This window comes from Vombatus ursinus, unplaced genomic scaffold, assembly GCF_900497805.2.
Source record: "Vombatus ursinus unplaced genomic scaffold, bare-nosed wombat genome assembly UNPS02014807.1, whole genome shotgun sequence".
Taxonomy (NCBI): domain Eukaryota; kingdom Metazoa; phylum Chordata; class Mammalia; order Diprotodontia; family Vombatidae; genus Vombatus; species Vombatus ursinus.
In genome coordinates, this window is record NW_020954585.1 from 56307779 (window position 1) to 56328603 (window position 20825).

General features: G+C 39.0%; 1 pseudogene; it reads right to left on the bottom strand.

The window, feature by feature from the left end:
- The window catches only part of LOC114052181, a 25763-nt pseudogene extending 9351 nt beyond the window's left edge, over window positions 1-16412 (bottom strand).
- Between the last annotated feature and the right edge of the window lie 4413 nt (window positions 16413-20825).

Consider the following 20825-nt stretch of genomic DNA (forward strand, 5'->3'; position numbering starts at 1 on the left):
TCTCTCTCTCTCTCTCTCTCTCTCTCTCTCTCTCTCTCTCTCTCTCTCTCTCTCTTTTCTCTCTTTAAATCAATTTAGATGTGAGGTTCAAATGTTACCTTCCCCCTTCCCCATTTTCCTCTCCACTGTGAAAGTTCTTCCTTGAGCATTTCTTTTATGTGAGATAATTTCCCCCATTCTTCCTCTCCCTTTCCCCTTCTAGGGGAATCTCTTTTTCACCTATTTTTTTAAAATCATCCCAATACAATTGACTCACTCCCACACCCTCTTTTTATGTAGAACCTTTCTAATTGCCTTAATGATGATTATTCTTAGAAGATACATATAACATCTTCCCATATAGAAAAGTAAACAGTTTAACCTTTTTGAGTCCCTGATGATTTCTCTTTTACGTTTACCTTTTTATGCTTTTCTTGAGTCTTGTACTTGAAAGTAAAATTTTCTATCCAGCTCAGATAGAATTTCATCAGGAATGCTTGAAATTCCTCTATTTCGTTAAATATCCATTTTTTTTCCACTGAAGGATTATACTCGGTTTTTCTGGGTAGGTTATTATTGGTTGCAATCCCAGCCTTTTTGCGTTCCAGAATATCGTATTCCAAGCCCCTGCTCTTTAATGTGATAACCACTAAATCCTGTGTGATCCTGACTGTTGCTCCATAATATTGAACTATTCTTTCTGACTGCTTGAAATATTTTTTATTTGACCTGGGAGCTCTGGAATTTGGCTATAATATTATTGGGAGTTTTCATTTTGGGATCCCTTTCAGGTGGTAATAGCTGGATTCTTTCAATTTCTTATGCTCTGGTTCAAGGTTCCCTGACAATTTCTTGAAATGTTTTGTCTATACTCTTTATTTTATCGTGGTTCTCAGGTGGTCCAATAATTCTTAAATTATCACTCCTTAATCTATTTTTCAGGTCAGTTATTTTTCCTTTGAGATATTTCACATTTTCTTCTACCTTTTTTTCATTCTTTTGACTTTGTTTTATTGTTTCTTGATGTCTCACGGAGTCATTAGCTTCCACTTGCATTGAGCAATTTTTAAGAAACTTTTTTTTGTTCAGTGAGCTTTTGTAACTTTTTTTTGTTGACATTTTTCCAATTCTATTTTAAAGTATTGTTTTCTTCAGTATTTTTTTTTACCAAGCTGTTAATTGTGCCTCTTTGCTTTCATTTCATTGAGTTCTTCTACCACTCTTAATTTATTTTGAAAAAAAAAATTGAGCTCTTCTGAGAATTCTTGTTGGTCTTGTGTCAATTTACATTTTTTTCCTTTGGGGTTTTGTTTGTAGTTGTTTTGATTTCATTGTCTTCTTTTGAGTTTGTGTCTTGCTCTTCCCTGTCGTCATAGTTGCTTTTTATGGTGAGGTTTTTTGTTTTTTTTTGCTGTTGTTGTTGTTATTTGCTCATTTTTCCATCCTATTTCTTGATTTGGAACTTTATGTTAATGTTGGGCTCTGTTTCTAGCATGGAGGGTGGAGGGACAATTTTTCAAGCTTTAGGCTTTTTTACACTGCTATTTTCAGAGATAGTTCTGGGGGCTTGGAAGTTTTTGTTGCTTCCAAGGTGGTATCATCTGGGGAGAGGTGTGGACCCTGGCCTCCTGGTCTACAATCTGGTCCTTACCCAGGAAGAGTCCCTTATTTCTAAGTACTGCAATTGATACTGCTCCTCGGGGTCTCTGATCCCTTTGGATTAAAATTGATACTGCCCCTCAGGGCTTCCATTCCCTCTTGAATGGAAGTGCTCCTCCTTGCCCTTGAACTATGATCTAGAAGTGGGGATAGGTAAAGAAGTTGCCAAACAACATCTCATCCCACATCCAGTGCTTGTATAGAAGTTCCCTGCAATTTCTTTCTGACCAGTTTCTGGATCCCCTTACTGTCTCTGCCTCAAGAACTCTCAAAACTGCTGCTGCTTTTGTCAATACCACCTAGTCCCATGTGTTTCATACACATGGACTCTGGGCGAGCCTCATGCAGCTTACATTCTATTGGGAGAGAGAAGATGTACACAAAGTGTGTGTAAAATGAAAAGGTAAATAATCAGATTGCATGCCATCTTGGGGATGGGGGAAAGGAAGGAGGGTGAAGAATTTAGAACTCAAAATTTTATAAAAGTGAATGTTGAAAACAAAAAAATTAATTAATTTTACAAAATAAAAGGTATATTTTTTTGGGGAAGGCAGCTATTGTCAGTTATTATTTATTGGGTTAGTGGGAAATAGAGGAAGGATGTGCTTTACACAGATAAGTATAATAATATAATACAGCATAATATATGAAAGGGTTAAAGGTGATATATAGACAAAATTCTTAAGAAAAACTTGAGAAGGGAAAGAGGATCGAGAAGAGCCTTGTAGAAGAAGGGGCATATGGGAAGAGTCTTGAAGGGTGTTATATGAAGATAAAGGAGGCAGTATGTTCTGGCCATGGGGAAAGGTCTGTGGGAGTATATGGTACTGGAGACAGCAGGATGAGATCAGGTAATAGCCAGTTATTACTTTTCATGAGTGAAGAAGATGCTAATGATAAGAAGCAGTGTTTAACAGACTGATTATAGGTATGTGAATCTTAGGTCTTTTTTAGGACCAGCTAGTAGAACCAGCATATCCTTTCTTCCTCTTTCTTCTGCAACTTTAATCACTGCCCAGGTCACTGTTCCCCTTTTCTCTCTCACTCCCCCAAAGCATTGTGCCCATTATATCCTAGGAATAATTAGCTGGTGTAGGCTATGTGAAGGGCCCAAACCCAAACCATATCATGCTTCCCCCAGACATTAGGATCCTACAAATGTAGACTTTGAGATGGAAAGAAGCCTAGAGTAGAATCCATGGGTCTTCAAGGGTTCTGTGGATAGATTTCAAGGGATCTGTGAACTTGGAAAAAAGAAATGCATTTTTATTTATACTAACGTCTAATGGAAATCTAGCCTTTCCTTAAATTACTTAAAAACATTATTCTGAGAAGGGTCTTTAGTCTTCATCCTACTATCAAAGGGATCCATAACACAAAAAAGGTTAAAAAATGCTTTTTTTTTAGAGGTAGTCCAGTTCAACCCCTTCATTTTAGGGATAAGGAAACTTAAACTGGGAAAGGTTAAGTGATCGGTCCAAAGTCACACAGGTGGCAAGGGTCAGCATTAGAACTCCATTTAGCAAAATTGAATCATATTAACTATATGAATATCTTTCTCTGCAGGTGATTACCAGCTCATAAGAATGTCCAATTAGTCCATCTCCTTCCATGATCAGTATCACAGAGTAGCAGGCACGTTTTTAAAAAGAAAATCATAGCTTTTATGCCTGAAGGACCAAATAGTTTTATTCTACTAATAGGCAGCTAGCTGGCCATATGCGTAGAGTGCTGGACTTGGAATTGGGAAGATCTGAGCTCAACTCACTCCAGCCTTAGATATTAAACAGCTGTGTAACCCCGGGCAAGTCACTTACTTTCTGCCTGCCTCAATTTCTTCATCTGTAAAATGGAGATAATAATAATATCTACCCCCCAGAGTTGTTGTGAGAATAATAAATGAAATAAGCATTTATTAAAAGTCTACTATCTGTGTAACCCTGGACAAGTCACTTAACCCCAATTACCTCCAAAAAAATAGAGCCTACTATGTGACAGGCTTTGTACTGAGCACTTTACAACTATCTCATTTGATCCTTATAACAACCCTGGGAGGTAGCTGCTATTATTATTTTCATTTGACAGGTGAGGAAACTGAGGCAGACAGAGTTGAAGTGACTTACCCTGAGTCACCCAGTTAGTATGTCTCTGAGGTTGTATTTGAACTCTTTTCTTCCTGACTCCAGGAGGCTTAGTGCTCTATTCACTGTACCACCTAGATGCCTCCAAATAAATAAATTAGATAAACATTGTAAAGTGCTTAACAACCTTCAAGTGCTGTTTAAATGCTAGCTATTAATAAGCACTAGGCCAAAGAAGTTGACGTTACATTGAATATTAAAATGTATTTGCTCTTCTTGAGGCAGGGATCAAATTTCCTTTATTTAAGTTACAATGTAATGCTCAGCTTATCATATCCTTGTATCAGCACATAGTTGCTCAATTGTATTGTATGGGCTATGTTGGATTTATTTTATTAGATTTAGAAGTGACTTTGTGGCAGTCCATTTCCCCTTTTGGAATATCAACTTCCTCATCTATAAAAAAATCATGGACTGGGGTGGATTATATGCAGTGGTTAGATTAAATGACCTCTAAACTTCCTTCCTACTCTACATCTTATGAACCTATGATCTAATCCAACCCTCATTTTACAGAAGGGGAAACTGAGTCTCAGGGAGGTTAAGTGATTTACCCCAGGTCACATAGGTCATTGGTAGTGCAGAGAGGACAAGATTCATGCTCTTGCACCATGTGAATTGGTTAACAGCCTGTATGTACAATTTGTGGATCTCCTATCCTTTCTGTGAATTGGCCTGAATATTTAATTTTGATGATTAGTTCCTCATTCTTTCTGGAGACAGCTTAATGCCTCCTATAATAGTAACAACAACAAGAAGATACTAATTTTGTATTATTTGTTTCCTGCCCACTCTTCCTGAAATAACACCATAGATTATTAGAGGTGGAAGGAAACTTAGAGGCTGCCTAGTATAACCTATACCTGCACAGGAATTCTTTCTACAATGTGCCTGACCAAAATGAATGAGGTTTTTTTTTTGGTTTGTTTGTGTGTGTGTTTTGAAAAAGACTGCTAATTCATAAATACTCTCTTTTGCAATGAAGCTTTACATGAGGTCAAGTTCAGGCCAAAGGTGACCTGACTTGGCGACTCTCTTTGGAGGAGTGTTTAAAATAGGTTGAGGTGACTCATATTATGGCTACATTCATGTTTCTTATGCATACTTTCCCCACATATCCCCAGCTCTTTCACCCTGCATAGTTTCTTGGTTACATCTTCTTCATTTAAGAAATAATCTAAGAAATGGAATACTTTTTCACTGGTAGTTAAGTTACTCTGGAAGCTGACCTGTGTCTCACTAGGTGGCATGAATGAATTATTATTACTTTAAGCACCTTTGTAAAGCTGTGTCATAATTTAAGGGTATATAAGGTTCTGGCTTGCCCTAGTCTTTGCTGTAGTTTTTGTACTTTGGACTTTTATTGAATACTGATGTGAACTTGAACATCTGGCTCTGTGCACATTATGGCTAAATAATCTTTCCATGTTTTGGCCTGAATATTTAATTTTGGGTGGGGGTAGAGGTGATGATGGCAAGGATTATTTAACACAACAGAGTAGAAATGTAACCAGGGAACCCACAGAGGGACAAATTTTGGTCTCATGGAGTATCTTGATAGAAAAGAAGTTTCTGGGATTGTTTGTTTGTTAGAGAATTGTCAGGAAGAGTAACTTTTTGGGGCTGCCTTCTCTGTGGCATCCCATTTCCAAAAATGTTTAATTTGATTTGACGTTGACTAATGCAGTATGATCAGACATAATCTGATCTTATTAACTCTGATCAGACCATATTAGCAAACATCGAATTCTATTTGAGAGATGTGCACATGCTATAAATGAGGGGACACCTTGAGATCAGACTGCATTAGGAGAATGATTAAATACTGCTTCCATCCCAGGGAGCTAGATCAGGGAGTAAATAGAGTACTGAGCATGGAGTCAGGAAGACCTGAGTTCAGTTCAGGCCTCAGGACACTTACTTGTTGTGTGATTCTGGGGCAAGTCACTTACCCCTCTGTCTACCTGAGTTTTCTCAACTATAAAATGGGGAGAATAACGGCACCTATCACCCATGGTTGTTCTAAGGATCATATGAGATAATATTTGTAAGCACTTAGCACAGTGCCCAGAACATAGTATGTTCTTCCCTAACTATGCTACCTAGTCAGCTTCTACATCTTACTTGCTTTGCCACCGACGTAGCAGACTTTAACATTTCTCCTCTTTGTTTTCTTTTAGCATCTAGGGCCCCTCACTGTTGCCCCTTACTTAGGCCTGTTCTCCTGGAAATGTCCTGTGTTTCTGGGAATTGGACTAGGTGGCCAGGATCCTGATCTTCTAATAAAACATTAATTAGTCCAATTAATGTGAATAATGGATGCTAATGGGTTATACCTTCTCAAAGGTGGTTTTGACCACCTTTGAGCAAGTTCACTACTTCACTCTAGGTGTTGGTTTATCCATAAAATGAATACTAGGACTTCTTGTTTTCCAAGATCGTTTCCAGATCTCACCTTCTAGTATGATATGCACTGCAGCAGAGCCTCTTGGAACATCATACCTTAACCCATCATAGACTCATAGAGCTAGAGGAGACAGAACTGACTCTGGAGTCAGAAGCTCTAGGTTCAAAACCTTCCACTGTCATTTATTATCTGGTTGATTTGAGACAAGCCACTCAGAAATCATTTAGCCTAACATACTCATTTTACAGCTGAAGAAAGGTAAACTCAATGCTCCTCAGGTACTAAGTGTTCTGGTTAGGCCCATAAGGGAAATATTTAAAGCAGGCCTGCTCTAGAGGGTGGTAGATCATGTAGTAGTCTTTAAACCACAACTTATTTTTGTAGAAGGCCAGACCTGCTGGTTAAAGTAGTGAATGTTCTATTACTCATTATCTTGGAAGTCAGTAATGTGATGGAGCATTGAAAGTTATAGATATTTTAGCTATGCTTGACTGCTTCCCATTCAAGTTCTAAATAAAGTTCATTACAATGTTGTAATTTGTCTTAGGACATCAGTAACATGGATATTGGGTCAGGAAAATTGTTCAGCCAATTGTTATTATGGGTCCTGGATCAGACTAATGGCCTAATTAAGCTAAGTTTCTACTTCTAACAATGGAAAGGTCGTGTGAGAGCTGTTTCAAAGAACCTCAGAGTTGGAAGAGATTGTTACCTAGTTCAATCCATGTCTGATGTTGATGAAATCGGCCCTCCATTGTTTCATTGTGTTTTTAATTATAACTCACATTTTCCATAGCACTTTGTAGTTACAAACTAGTTTATTTACATTATTTTGAAAGGCAATGTGGGGTAGTGGATAGAGCACTGATCTTACAGTCAGGAAGTTCTAAGATTGAATTCTGGCTCAGACACATTATCTGTGTGATCCTAGTGAAGTCACCTAACTTCTTGGTTTCTTTAGTTTCCTTCAAATGAAAATGAGGGGGTTGGACTATTTAAAGTTCTCTAAGGTTTTTCGCAGCCTTGAACCTATAATTTTATTGACCAAAGGCTGGAGAATAATGGTGTAGAAATGTCATTGGGCAAACCCAGAAGACCCAAGTTTAATTCCCTGTGTTCCTATTTTCCCTCTATCTGACTTCGGGCACATTACTGAACCTCAATGAGTCTCTCAGTTTCTTCATTCATATTAACAAGAGGGTTGAATATTTCCACAAACACTTTAATCCCCTGGTTCTTCAACCTATTATTTCCAGTGACCCACTCTCTACCTAACTGAAGTTACACACAATGATGGCTGCAGTCTTGATCTTGCCTTAACTCACAAATACACTACTTCCAGGTCCATAAACTCAGAAATTCCATTATCTGATAATAGATCTGCTGCCATTCCACCTCTCTTTCTGTCATGCAACACCTCTTCTTTGTCCCCACCATGTCCTCCAATACCTTCATCCCATTAGTTCTTTACTAGGCCATCACTCATACACTGGCTACATTCTCCTCTTTTCTCCATCTTGACTCCTTGGGGAACTAGTTCAACTCCACCCTGCCCTCTTCTTTTGAGTCTCTTTCTCCCACCAAAGAACTTTCCCTGACAAGCTTCAGCTTTGGATCACTCTTTCCTTCTGCTGCCTTCATGCCTACTCATGTATTGCTGAACAAAGATGGAGAAAATCATGATACCATGCTGATTGAGTCTGCTATAAATTTATTTTACATAACCTCAACTAGATACTCACTTTGGCAAGGCAATCCTTTTACATATCCCTAATTGCCTCTCTATACTACTTACCACACCAGCTTTTCCCAGCACAGATCTACCTCCCTCTTCTCCCTGAACTGAGAAACCTTGCCTCATATTTTGCCAAAAAAATTGAGACCATTTGCTGAGAACTCACTCTTCTCTCCTTCTATTCATCTCACATCACTAAGATGCCTATTTTCTCTTTCACTCCTATCTCATGACAAGGGCTGGTGTTTCTCTTTGGCAAGGCTAATCCCTCTACCTGTGCAAGTGATATCATTCCATCCTGTCTTCTTCAGCAGATTTTCCACCCTCTATCATCCCCACTCTCTCACTAACCTTCAATCTCTCCTTGCCTACTGGCTACTTCCCTACTACTTAAAAACATGCTCATGTCACTCTATTTTCCATAAATTCTCTCTTGATCCATCCATCCATGCTAACTATCATCTATATTTCTCCTTCTTCTTGTGGCTAAACTTGAGAAGGCCTTTTACAATAGATGCCTCTATTTCCTTTCCTTTTACTCTCTGCAGTCTGGCTAATCATTCAACTGAAACTGCTCTCTCCAAAGTTAATAATGATTTCTTAATTGCCAAATTTAATGTCCTTTTCTCAATCCTTATTCTTTTTAACCTCTCTGCAGCTTTTGACATGGCCAAAGAACCTCTTCTTGATATTCTCTTGTCTCTAGGTTTGCATGACACTGATCTGTCTTGGTTCTCTTCCAACCTGTCTGACCACTCCTCAGTCTCCTTTGCTGAATTTTCATTCAGGTCATGGCTGCTAACCATGAGTGTCCCTTAGGCTCTGTCCTGGGCTCTCTTCTCATTTCTCTCTATACTATTTCACTTGGTCATCTCATAGGCTCCTACAGTTTCAATAATCATCTCTACACAAATGATTTTTGGATCTATTTGTCTCACTCTAACCCCTATTCTGACCTCTAGTCTCATATCTCCAATTGCTTATTAGACATCTTGAATTGAATGTCAACATGTCCCAAACAGAACTCACTATCTTTCCTTTCTAACACTCTCTTCTTCCTTACTTTCCTATTGCTATGGAGGGTACCACCATCCTCCCAGTCTCACGACTGATGTGTCCACCTCAAGATCTCTCTTTCACTCTTTATATTTAATTGCCAAATCTTGTTGTCATTTCTACATTTATAACATCACCCTCCTGATGTCATTGGTCCTCTTTGAGAATGAAAGATGAACAATAATAACATATAAGTCTAGGTGGTGCGGTGGATAGAGTGCAGGAACTGGAGTCAGGAAGACTCATCTTCCTAAGTTCAAATCTGGCCTCAGACACTTACTAGCTGTGTGACCCTGGGGTCTTGAGGAGGTGGACATGACTGAAATGACTGAACAGCAACAACCACCACCATCCTCTCAGTCACCCAAGCTAGATGTCTACCTCAAGGCCTCTCTTTTAGTTGTCATACTCAAACAGTTGCCAAGTCCTGACATTTCTTCCTTTGTGACATCTCCCATATACCCATTTTTTTCCCTCTGACACTGCCACTACCCTGCTGCAAGGCCTCATTTCCCTAAGCTTGGATGATTGTGATTGCCTTCTGGTCATCCTGCCACAGACTTCTCCCCAGGCCAGTGCGCCTTTCTGTCTAAGCTACTAAATCAATTCTTCTAAAGCACAGGACTAACCATTTCTGTATCCTCCCCTACCCCACCCCATCCCTGTTTAACCAACTCCAGCAGCTTCCCTTTGCCTCCAGTATCAAATCTCAAATTCTCTAACTCTAATTCTTTTACTTTTAAAGACTTTAATAACCTGTCCCCTTTGTACTTTCTAGTCTTCTTGTACCTTACTTCCCTTCATGGACTCGACAGTCATTCTACAGGCCTCCCAGCCGGTCTTCTGATCTCCAGACTTCAAATGCTTTCACTGGCTGCTCCCCATGCCTGGAAAGCTCCATCTTTCCAACAACCTCTTAGCTTTATTGGCTTCCTTCAAGGCTCAACTAATGTCCCACCTTCTACAAGAAGCTTTTCTAGTCTTCCTTACTCTTCTCGCCTTCCTTCTGCCACTACTCCTATTTATCTTGTCTATAGCCCATTTGTACATAGTTGTTACACATTACCTCCCCATCAGACTGTGAGCTCCTTGAGAACAGGGACCCTTCATTTACATTTCTTGGTATTCTCAGGTACAGTGCCTTGCATCTAGTAGTTGCTTAACAGATTTGTTGACTTGACTATAAGGTACCTTGTTGCACTCCATCTATGGCCCTATGATCTTCCATTTACTAGCTGTGTGACCACAGGTAAGTCACATCTACTCTCTGAGCCTCAGTTTACTCATTTGTAAAAAGTGAATAATAATATGTGTACTCCCAACATTAGAGACGTGGTACAAGGAGAAGTCCCTGTAAACCATAAAGCACTATAGAAATATGAATGGTGTTTGTTATTGTCTATTTCCCCTTGGATCTGTAATAAGTTCTTATTACCTAAGAATTTATTTTTAACCGTTCTCGAATCTCTTTTTATCAGATGACCCTTTTTTCAGCCTCTTTCTAGTATGCCTGAATCATCTCTCAGGATAACACATTCCATGTGTTTACTACCTGCTGAGTAAAGTAGCAATTCTTCTTATTTCTCCTAAAATTACCACCTTCAGACTTCAGGGAGGCATCCTAGTTCTAGCGTTCCCTGGCCTTCCTCTCCCTGTGCAGCCTCTCCAGGCAACAAGAAGCAATAAAATAGCCAGAACATAGGCAGCAGGAGGGAGCCCACTAAGGGTCCTGGCTGGTCCACAAAGGGAAAATAAAGTTTTCCCTAGGCAACCTTTCTGCCTTAGGTGAGAGCAAAACAACTGGGGGGGGGGGGTTGTTTCAAACCCACTCATTTCCATTATCTTTTTAGGGAGTGTGGACTAGTGGAAGGTACAGATTTGGCATTCAGGTGCTTATGCACCTGGTGAATTTGATATTCTCCCTTTTGCCCCCCATACCTCTTGTGCCCACTCTCCTTTGATTCTCCAACCCCCAGCCCCGCCCCAACTGAATCCCTGGACTAGCCACTTCCTGCTTTCTTCTTTCATTCAGCAAATATTCCAGTTGAATTTAACATAAGGCAACTTGGGGAGATTTTTGGCAAATCTTACAAATTTTACATTTCCTCCATTACCTCATATATGAAATGGAGGAAATAGCACTTGCTAGTTTCCTAGTTCAAAGGGACCCACCCCGTAGTAATGTGATTAAATTTCATCCATAAACACACATTGAACACTTCAAGTGTTTTGACCTGATGCTATAGAATGATAAGAATGATTCCTTTTTATCATCCACTGTTTTTCGTCCTCATCCAGAAAGAGCAGCACACAGGGAATCACTACCTGCCCTGCTTTTTAAATTTTGTCTTTTGCCTACTAGATCTTGTACATTCCTGGTCATCTGGAACATGAAACTGACACCAAGTAGATCTACCCTAGTAGTTCTTAAACTTTTTGGTCTTAGGACACTTTTATACTCTTAAAACTTACTGAACCCCCCCCCCCGGCGGGGACTTTTGTTAAATAGGTTTTACATGTTTTACTTATGAAGGATATATATATATATATATATATATATATGTACATATATACACATACGTATATATGTATACATTCACATACACACATACATATATACACATATATATTTCTGATATTAGAAATTGAAATATCTTAGTATTATTATGAAAATTGTTTAGACCTCATGGACCCCTTAAAAGTATTGCAGAGACTTCTAGAAGCCCCCTGACCTCACTTTGAAAATTGCTCGTTTAGAACAATCTTTACTAGTCTGCAAATCTGTGACATTGTGATTTCGTTTAGGGTTTGGTCACGGTTGGGGTGGAGGTGAGGCAGTGGAGAAGACAGTTAAGTAATACATCTTGAAGCAAAGGACACAGTCTATGACCTAGAGCGACCAACCTTTGTGCTCATGGGTGTTAGAGAGAGGTGAAAGGGCCCCGCAGGAGAGGAATGATAGAGGAATGGAATTTAGGGCTACTTGACTACTGTGAGGCAAGGATCAGGGAACTAGTTTACAGGGAGGGAGCATATTCCGTAGGATGTAGGCAGGCTGGAGCAAAGCTCCATTTATCCCAAACCAGTCATGGATCTGCTAGTCTGTGATAGACTTGGTGAATATGATTTTCTTTTTGGATGTTCCACCACAGTTATCCTCTTTCCCTCAACACCATTTTACAAAGAAGCCCTAGGGGGCAGCTGGGTGGCACAGTGGATAGAGCACCAGCCCTGGAGTCAGGAGGACCTGAGCTCACATTCGGCCTCAGACCAAACACTTGACACTTACTAGCTGTGTGACCCTGGGTAAGTCACTTAACCCCAATTGCCAAAAAAAGAAAAAAAAAAGAAGCCCTAGTCCAGGCACTCATTCCTTCTTCATTCATTCATTCATTATATAAAATTTATTTCTTGAGTACCTGTGAAATCTTCTCACATGTGGAACACATGGAACACCAAGAACTGCAGGTTCAATCCATTGTCAGTTAAAACTAGGGTGTATCAGCCCCCCACCAATATGTTGATGGGCCTGGGTCTGAATTCCCATTAGCTCCAGTGTTTACTACCTGTAGAACTTTTGGCAAGACTCTTTCCCTCTCCAGGGCTCAGTTTCCTCATTTGTAAAATGAGAAGCTTGATTAGTTGACCTCTAAAGTACCTTTAAAGTACTAATAAAAGTTCATAAAATCTAAAAATTCTAAACCTTGTGATCTCTGACCCTAATAGGAAGGTGGTATACCTATTACCATCGTTATTGTGTTTTATTTATATTATATTATTATATTTTATAGATGAGGAAATTCAAACTCCATTAAATGACTTGTCACTAGTAAATGTTAGAGGCAGGATTTGAACCCAAATTCCCCCAACTCCAAGTCAATACTCTTTCTTTTATTCCATATTGCCTCTGTTTCTGGTGTAAAAAACAAAAACAAAAACAAAACAAAACAAAAAAAACTATTTTTTTTTTATTTTTACAAAATTCTTGAATAAAGCTTCAGTGCCTTTTTCTTAGATTTGGCAGGGGATGAGAGAGAGGGGGAGATAGACTCTAACATGAACTAAGTGGCACATAGGAAAGTGGAGTCAGAAGGCCCAAGTTCAAATCCTGATGCTGGATTTATTCTTGGTGTAACCAGGGCAAGTGACTTGACCTTTCTGGACCTCAGTTTCCTCATCTATAAAATGAAGAGTTTAGATTAGATGACCTTTAAGGCACCTTCTAGATCTCAATCTATGATTATCCTGATGATATGATGCTTTCCCATGATTACACTTTCTTTTGAGTTTCTGGAAAAGGGATTCTTTTCTTTTGCCATAAGAGAAAGATGATTTGGAACTAGTGAATCTTCTTCTGTGTTCTAAAATCTATCTTGGTCTGCCATATTGGACCAAGGTATCTCAGTACCAGAATGTGTATGGCTTAGTGCAAATCCATCAAGATGTATTTTCCCACAGGCAGTCAAGTAGCCTTGCCGTTGGATAGCAGCCTATATCATTATAAAGAAATTCTAAAAAAGAAAAAAAAAAAGCTTTCTATACTTTCTGTCTCTACTCTGGAGTCAGAAGGCCTAGGTTCAAATCTTCCTTCCTGTCATTTACTACCTACGTGACCTTGGACAAGTCATTCAACTTCATTGGGTTTCAGTTTTCCTCACCTTTAAAATAAGGAGATTGGATTAGATGTCTTCTAAGGTCCCTTCCTGCTCTAAACCTGTCATCACTTATGAGCTGTAGATGCCATGGAAACTAAAGCTATTTTCTCATGGCCTCCGGAGAATGCAGAAAACACACACTGAGTAAGGAAGTGTAAAACTCATTCCAGTCATTCAGCATGAATCACTTCTCACAAAAGAGGACTCTGTCTATCAGATTTGTCATAGATCTCTTAGAAATTAATTACTTTGATTGTGTTTTATCCAAAATCACTGAAGGTACCATTTATTTTGTTTCAAAGGGATAAAAAATTTGTTGTACTCTGATACAGTGTTTTAAAAATCACTTTTTTTTTTTTGGTAACTAACTTGATCTGAGCATAAATTCCAAAAAATTGAATACTTGGCTTGGGTGAAAGAAGTATTTTCCATTAAAATGGCACAAGTATACAGTTCATCTTCTCATAGAGTTCTTGGTTTACTCAGTCAGTTAACAAACATTTATTAAGCACTTCCTGGGTGCCAGGCATTGTGCTAAGCAGTGAGGATGCAGGGATCATTTATTGCCCATTATACACTGAGGAGACAGATAATACCTCTTCCCCTCATCCTGTCCCCTGCTACCTGGATACCACGGTGTTAGCAACTCTTCCAGGGTTTTACAAAATGGTATTGGTCCAACCTGGTGCTAAATGCAGAACAGATGCTTGAAAGGAATTAGCTCTTTAGATTCCACGGATATATGGAAAATTAATTATTTTTTCCAATGCCAAATTTTGAAATGCACATGTATTTTAGATACGGCCCATGGCCATTTGAATACTAGTTAAAATAAAGTCCAACGTACCCACCGGCGTTTGACAGTGAGGCAGCAGTCTTGGGATTCCAGAAATGCGTTAGACATAGGGAAGAGCCAGCCATGTGGAACAATGACGAGTTATGAAACCCACATCTTGGGCTGTGACGGTCTTCTGCCCACTAGTGTTTTCAATTAAAGTTCAGCCTCCCACCCCAAAAGAAGACTGCAGGGAATGTTTCTGGTAAGAATATGAACTTCAGGCTCAGTGTCCTGTTGATTTTAATTGTACATGAAGTGGAAACACAACTAACGTTTACTCCTCACCTTTACTCCTACTCCCCCTCTCCTCCCATCAGTTTTGTTTTCAACAACATCTAAGAAAAGTGACTTAGCAGTGAGGTGCGTATTCAAACTTGCATGTATTGTCTGTGTGTGTGTTTGAGTTTATCCCAAACTGCGTGGTTTTAGAGAAACATGGTATGATTTCAAATGTGCCAAAGAACTCAATCCTATTACCAGAAAAATCCACACAGCTGCTCAAAATAGCCTCAAAAGTCAGTCAGGGAAGGTGGAGAGTTTAAAATCAAGTGGGTGACAATTTCAAGTCCAGAAATATGAGTTCAACAAAAAGTAATGTTTTTTTTTTTTTCCTTACCTACAGATGTTACTTTACTAGATCTGCTTTGATGGGAGGCTGGAGGTGGGGATGGAGCGGAAAGTGTTCACTTGGAAGAAGTGAGACAGTGAGAAAAAACTAGAATACTGGTTCTTGAGTCAGAAGAGGTTCAAATACTGCCTCTAACTCATGATCTGTGTGACTGTGAGTCACTTAACTTAGCTTCCCTGTGTCTCAGTTTCCTCACTTGCAAAATAACAGGGGTCAAGCCAGGAGGTGGCTTCTGGGTTTCCTTCAAGCTCTTAATCTATGATCCTATGAAATCACAGTTCCACTAGAGCATCAACACAGATGCAAGACAAGCAGCTAGGTGGCTCAGTGGAGAGAGTCAAGCCTGGAGTCAGGAAGTTCAAATCTGGCCTGAGTTCAAATTTGGCCTCAAACACTTACGAGCTGTGTGACCCTGAGCAAGTCACTTAACCTTGTTTGCCTTATTTCCTCATCGGTAAAGTGAGCTAGAGAAGGAAATGACAACACAATCTAGTATTTTCTCCAAGAAAACCTCAAATGGGGTCACAAAGAGTCAGACACGACTGAAAATGACTAAACACCAACAATACATGCAATATGCTAGCAGACCCAAACAATTTTCTTCCTATTCACAAACACACTGAGCATTCCATCAGGGATTCAGGAAAATAACACTTTCCCTTACAGAATCACTCTAAAAAATGAAATCTCCTTGATTCTAAGTGTGGTATAAGGCTTTGAGTTGGCTTTGAACCTTCTCCATCTAGTGCTTTGTTTCTAAATAGCATTTGGGTTTTACAAAGATTTTCTGTCAGGAAGGGGTAGTATTTGAAGAATTAAAAACTAATTTACATAGGACAGCACTTCATTTGCTCAGTGATATGATTCATTGCTAAAGTAAAAGGAGGGTGGGATTAGGCCTGAGAGCAATGGACCCTTTTGTTCACCATACTTAAAGTAATGGAAAGAGTACTAACTCTGGAGTTAGAAGACCTGAGTTCCAATTCCGTCTCTGACTTTTATTACCTGTGTGACCTGGGCAAATCACTTGAGCTCCCTTGGCCTCAGTTTCCTCATTCCTTCATCAAATGAAAGAATTAAATCAGATGAGGCCCCTTCTAGCTAGGTCTACGATCCTGTGAAAGGCAGTGTAGGTTACCTGGAGACACCCAAATTTGGGAGAACCGAGAGGATGACAAAGATAACACACTTGCAACTAAGCCCGCTATTGGTATCTCCGTAACGTGAGCAGCACTCCACACCCAAAACCAGGGCAACAGTCAAGACTGCCAGAAGTGGATGGTGAAGAGAGGTTAAAGGTAAAACCAGGGGCATTGCTAGAGAGCCTTGGTTATGACAGTCTGTAGATCAAGGCAGTTTAAAGGGTGATGGGTCCTTCATCATTTCATACATCAGGGCAGCTCCCAGGGATTTGAAGTAGACTGGGTAGTTTATAGCTGGGAGTGAAATCTGGGTTGATAAATCTGATTGGCCTCCATCCAACAACGGCCTGGGCTGAGAGGTGGCCTGGGAGGGGGAAGTATGTAGCTTAGCATATTTCAAAGAGGAGAAAGTGAGCATGGCTAGGACAGAGCCAGTCAATTTATTGGAGAAAGATTAATCCAGGAAAACCTTATAGGAGCCTTAGTTATATTGTGTTATAGAGGAATGAAGTGTCCCACATAATTGACTGCTAGTTAATATAAGTTTACTGAAGGCTACTGGACTAAATAGCGTCTGAGGTGCTTTTAATCTCTAGATCTGTTATTGTATGAAATCACTTTAAGTGCTAAGTTTTTTTTTTTTAATTTTTAACTACCTGGGATGGAAATCCTTCTAAAATGCATCACTTAATTCAAACTTTACAATATCTGCTAACAGAGCCCATTAGCAATTGGAGCTCAATCAGAGAATTAGAAAAACCATCTCTGAAAGAATATAAAACAACAGAAGACGATTTGATTCAAAGACTACTCTATCGACTTATACAGTTTCTTCCATTCTCTCCTATATTTTGATTGTAAATCACAGCTGGACAGAGACCAGAGGAAATCATGCAAACTGCTGATGAAGGCAATTCAGATTATTGCTGCCAGCCTTAATTTAGGCTGACACTTGTCTTACTTCTCTTTCCATCTCTACCCACCCCCTGTTCATTAAAGAACAGTGAGTCACCCAGAGTTACATACACCACTCTGAGTGGCAAAGTTAATTATAATCTAGAGCCCTTAACCTCTCTTCCAGTCAAGTGCTCTTAGCCAGAAGAGATGCAGCACAATTTGGTGACTACAATGCTGAACTGAGTTTGAATCCTGTCTCAGACTTACAAGCTTTGTAACCTAGGGCACATAGCTTAACCTCTCTGAACCAGATCTCTTTTGACTGTACTATGAGATAATATACAGTAAAAAAACTTTGAAAACCTTAAATCTATGTTAAAATGTTAGCTATGATCATTATTAGATCTGCTTCTAATACATATTACCTATGAAACCCTCACAAGTCACTTAACTTTCCAGTGTTCTAATCAACCCTTTAAGACTATAAATTACAGAACAGTTGTTGATTTACATTGAAAGAGGGATAATAAATATTGGAAGTTCTCTGTTGTTCTTCAGTCAATCAGCCGTGTCTGACTTCATGACCCCATGGACCATAGCACGTCAGGTCCTTCTATCCTCTGCTATCTCTTTAAGTCTGTCCAAGTTCATGTTCATCCTCTACATCAAAGAAATAATAGGTCTAGACCAAACATATATCTATATGTATATATGTTATAAATACATACATGCATACATACATACATACATATATAATCAGTCTGCCTTCTGCTGTGCAAATTATCTATATTCTAAAAAAGGAAATAGGGAGTTTTTGGGTAGCAGAAATGGGAGGGGGGAGAATGGAAGGGAGGGAGAATCACATTTCTCCTGCAACCGTAGTAGTAATGTTCTAGAGTGTGATATTTATGACAGCTATGCATGTAAGCTGTTTCCTCTGAATTCCAAGAAAAGATGATGTTTTATTTATAACACAGTTACAGGGGTTTGGGACAACTTCTGCTACCTGTCAGCTGGAAAGTTTTCAGGAGGCTGCTATACTTGGTAGAAGAGATTTTCAAGCTGGGGAATAAGGAGAGTCAATAAGAAAATAAGCACAATGCTCAGGAATATCAGAAATGACAGCAATGGTAACATGCTTATACATCACTTGAACACATTCATTGCATAAAGTGAGGTATAAACCAAAGGTTGTGGCTCATACCTATAATCTGTGCTACCAGTGAGCCTGAGGATAGTAGATCTTTTGAGCTGGGGGAGTTCTGAGTTGCAATGGTCTAAAGGAAATCAGGTGTCAGCACTAAGTACAGTATAAACAAAATGAGCCCCAGGAGCATGAGGCTAACATGTTGCTTAGGAGAGGTGAACCAGCCCAGGTAAGATACAGAGCTGGTCAAAGTTTTTGTGCTAATCAGTTGTGGGATTGGACCATGAGTTGCCTTTTATTTAAACCCTGTTGAAAAAAATACACTTGGGCTTTCTTAGACTAATCTTTTCTATAGACAGACCTATTGTGATCTCCCAAATGGCTTATTTTCTTCTGGTCCTAATGTGGGCTTTGTTTTAAAGTGAAATGTTTAGATATCATAAGGATGCTAACGGAAGAAACAGTGGAATTTCCTGGAATCTGCCACAGTTGGTCACAATTGACGATTGAGTGTCAAAACCTCAACAGGATGAATGGAAGGATGGAAATTGGTGTTGCTCTATAGTGTGGGTGGGACAGGGTGGTGAGGTGATGGTGGTATGATTTGGGGTCTGTTCCCAAATTAGCTTCCCCCATATGAGCTTCCAAAATGCCTGAAAGGACCATTAACATCATTCTTTCAGGGTAAAAGACATTGACACTGCCTCCACTTCCTCTCCTCCCACTCAATTCTCAACCATTTGCAATCTGGTTTTTACTCCATAAATTAACAAACACTTCTCTCTCCAAGGTTAGCAATGATGTCTTAATTGCTACATTTAATGGTATATTTTCAGTCCTTATGTTTGATCTCTGCAGCATTGGGCTCTATTGGTAACCTGCTTCCTTCTAGGTATTCTCTTTCCCTAGCTCATGAGGTATCTGGATGACACAATGAGTAAGAGAAATGAACATGGAGTGAGGAAATCCTGAGTTCACAATCCTTCCTTGGATGCTCGCTTTGAAAACTTTTTTTTTTAAATTAATGTATTTATTTTTAGTTTTCAACATTCACTTCCATAAGATTTTGAGTTTTAAATTTTCTCACCTTCCTACTCCTCCTCCCCTCCAAGATGGCATACAATCTGATATAGGCTCTACATATACATTCATGTTAAGTATATTTTCCCATTAGTCATGAATAAAGAAAAATGAGAACTAATGGGAGGAGCCATGAAAATGAAGCAATAAAACAAAACAACAAAGGAAAGGAAGAGCAAATAGTTTGCTTCCATCTGCGTTCAGACTCCATATTTCTTTCTTTGGGTGTGGATAGTAATTTCTATCATGAATCTTTTGGAGTTGTCTTAGATTCTTGCATTGCTGTGAAAAGCCAAACCTATCAAAGTCAGTCATCCCATAATGAGGTTGTTACTATGTATAGTGTCCTCCTGGTTCTGCTCATTTCACTCTGCATCAGTTCATGTAAATCTTTCCAAGTTTTTTTGAAATCTGCCTGTTCATCATTTTTTATAGCAAAATAGTATTCCATTACATTCATATACCACAACTTGTTCAGCCATTCCCCAATTGATGGGCATCCCCTCAATTTCTAATTCTTTGCCACCACAAAAAGAGCTGCTATAAATATTTTTGTACTTGTGGGTCCTTTTTCCATTTTTATGATCTCTTTGGGATACAGACCTAGAAGTAGTCTTGCTGGGTCAAAGGGCTTACAATTTTATAGCCCTTGGGCATAGTTACAAATTACTCTCCAAAATGGTTGGATCATTTCACACCTCCACCAACAATGCATTAGTGTTCCAACTTTCCCACATCTACTCCAATATTTATCATTGTCCTGTTTTGTCATGTTAGCCAATCTGAGAGGTGTGATGTGGTACCTCAGAGTCATTTTGATTTGCATTTCTCTAATCAATAGTGATTTAGAACATTTTTTCATATGACTATAGAAAACTTTAGTTTCTTCCTCTGAGAACTGCCTGTTCATAACCTTTGACCATTTATCAGTTGGGAATGATTTGTATTCTTATAAATTTGACTCAATTCTCTATATACTTTAGAAATGAGGTCTTTATCAGAGACACTGGTTGTTAAAATTCTTTCCCAGTTTTCTGTTTCCTTCCTAATCTTGGATGCATTGGCTTTAGTTGTGCAAAAACTTTTAAATTTAATGTAATCAAAATTGTCTATTTTGCATTTCATAATGCTCTGTAACTCTTGTTTGGTCATAAATTCTTCCTTTCTCCATAGATCTGAAAGGTAAACTATTCCTTGCTTTTCTAGTTTGCTTATAGTATCAGTCTTTATATCTAAATTGTGTACCCATTTTGACTTTTATCTTGATATAAGTATAGGATGTTGGTCTATGCCCAGTTTCTGCCATACATTTTCCCAGCAGTTTTTGCTAAGCAGTGGTTTCTTATCTCAGAAACTGGAGTCTTAGTACTTATCAAATAGTAGGTTAGTATAGTCATTGACTGTTACCTAACCTATTCCACTGATCCACCACTCTATTTCTTATCCAGTACCAAGTAGTTT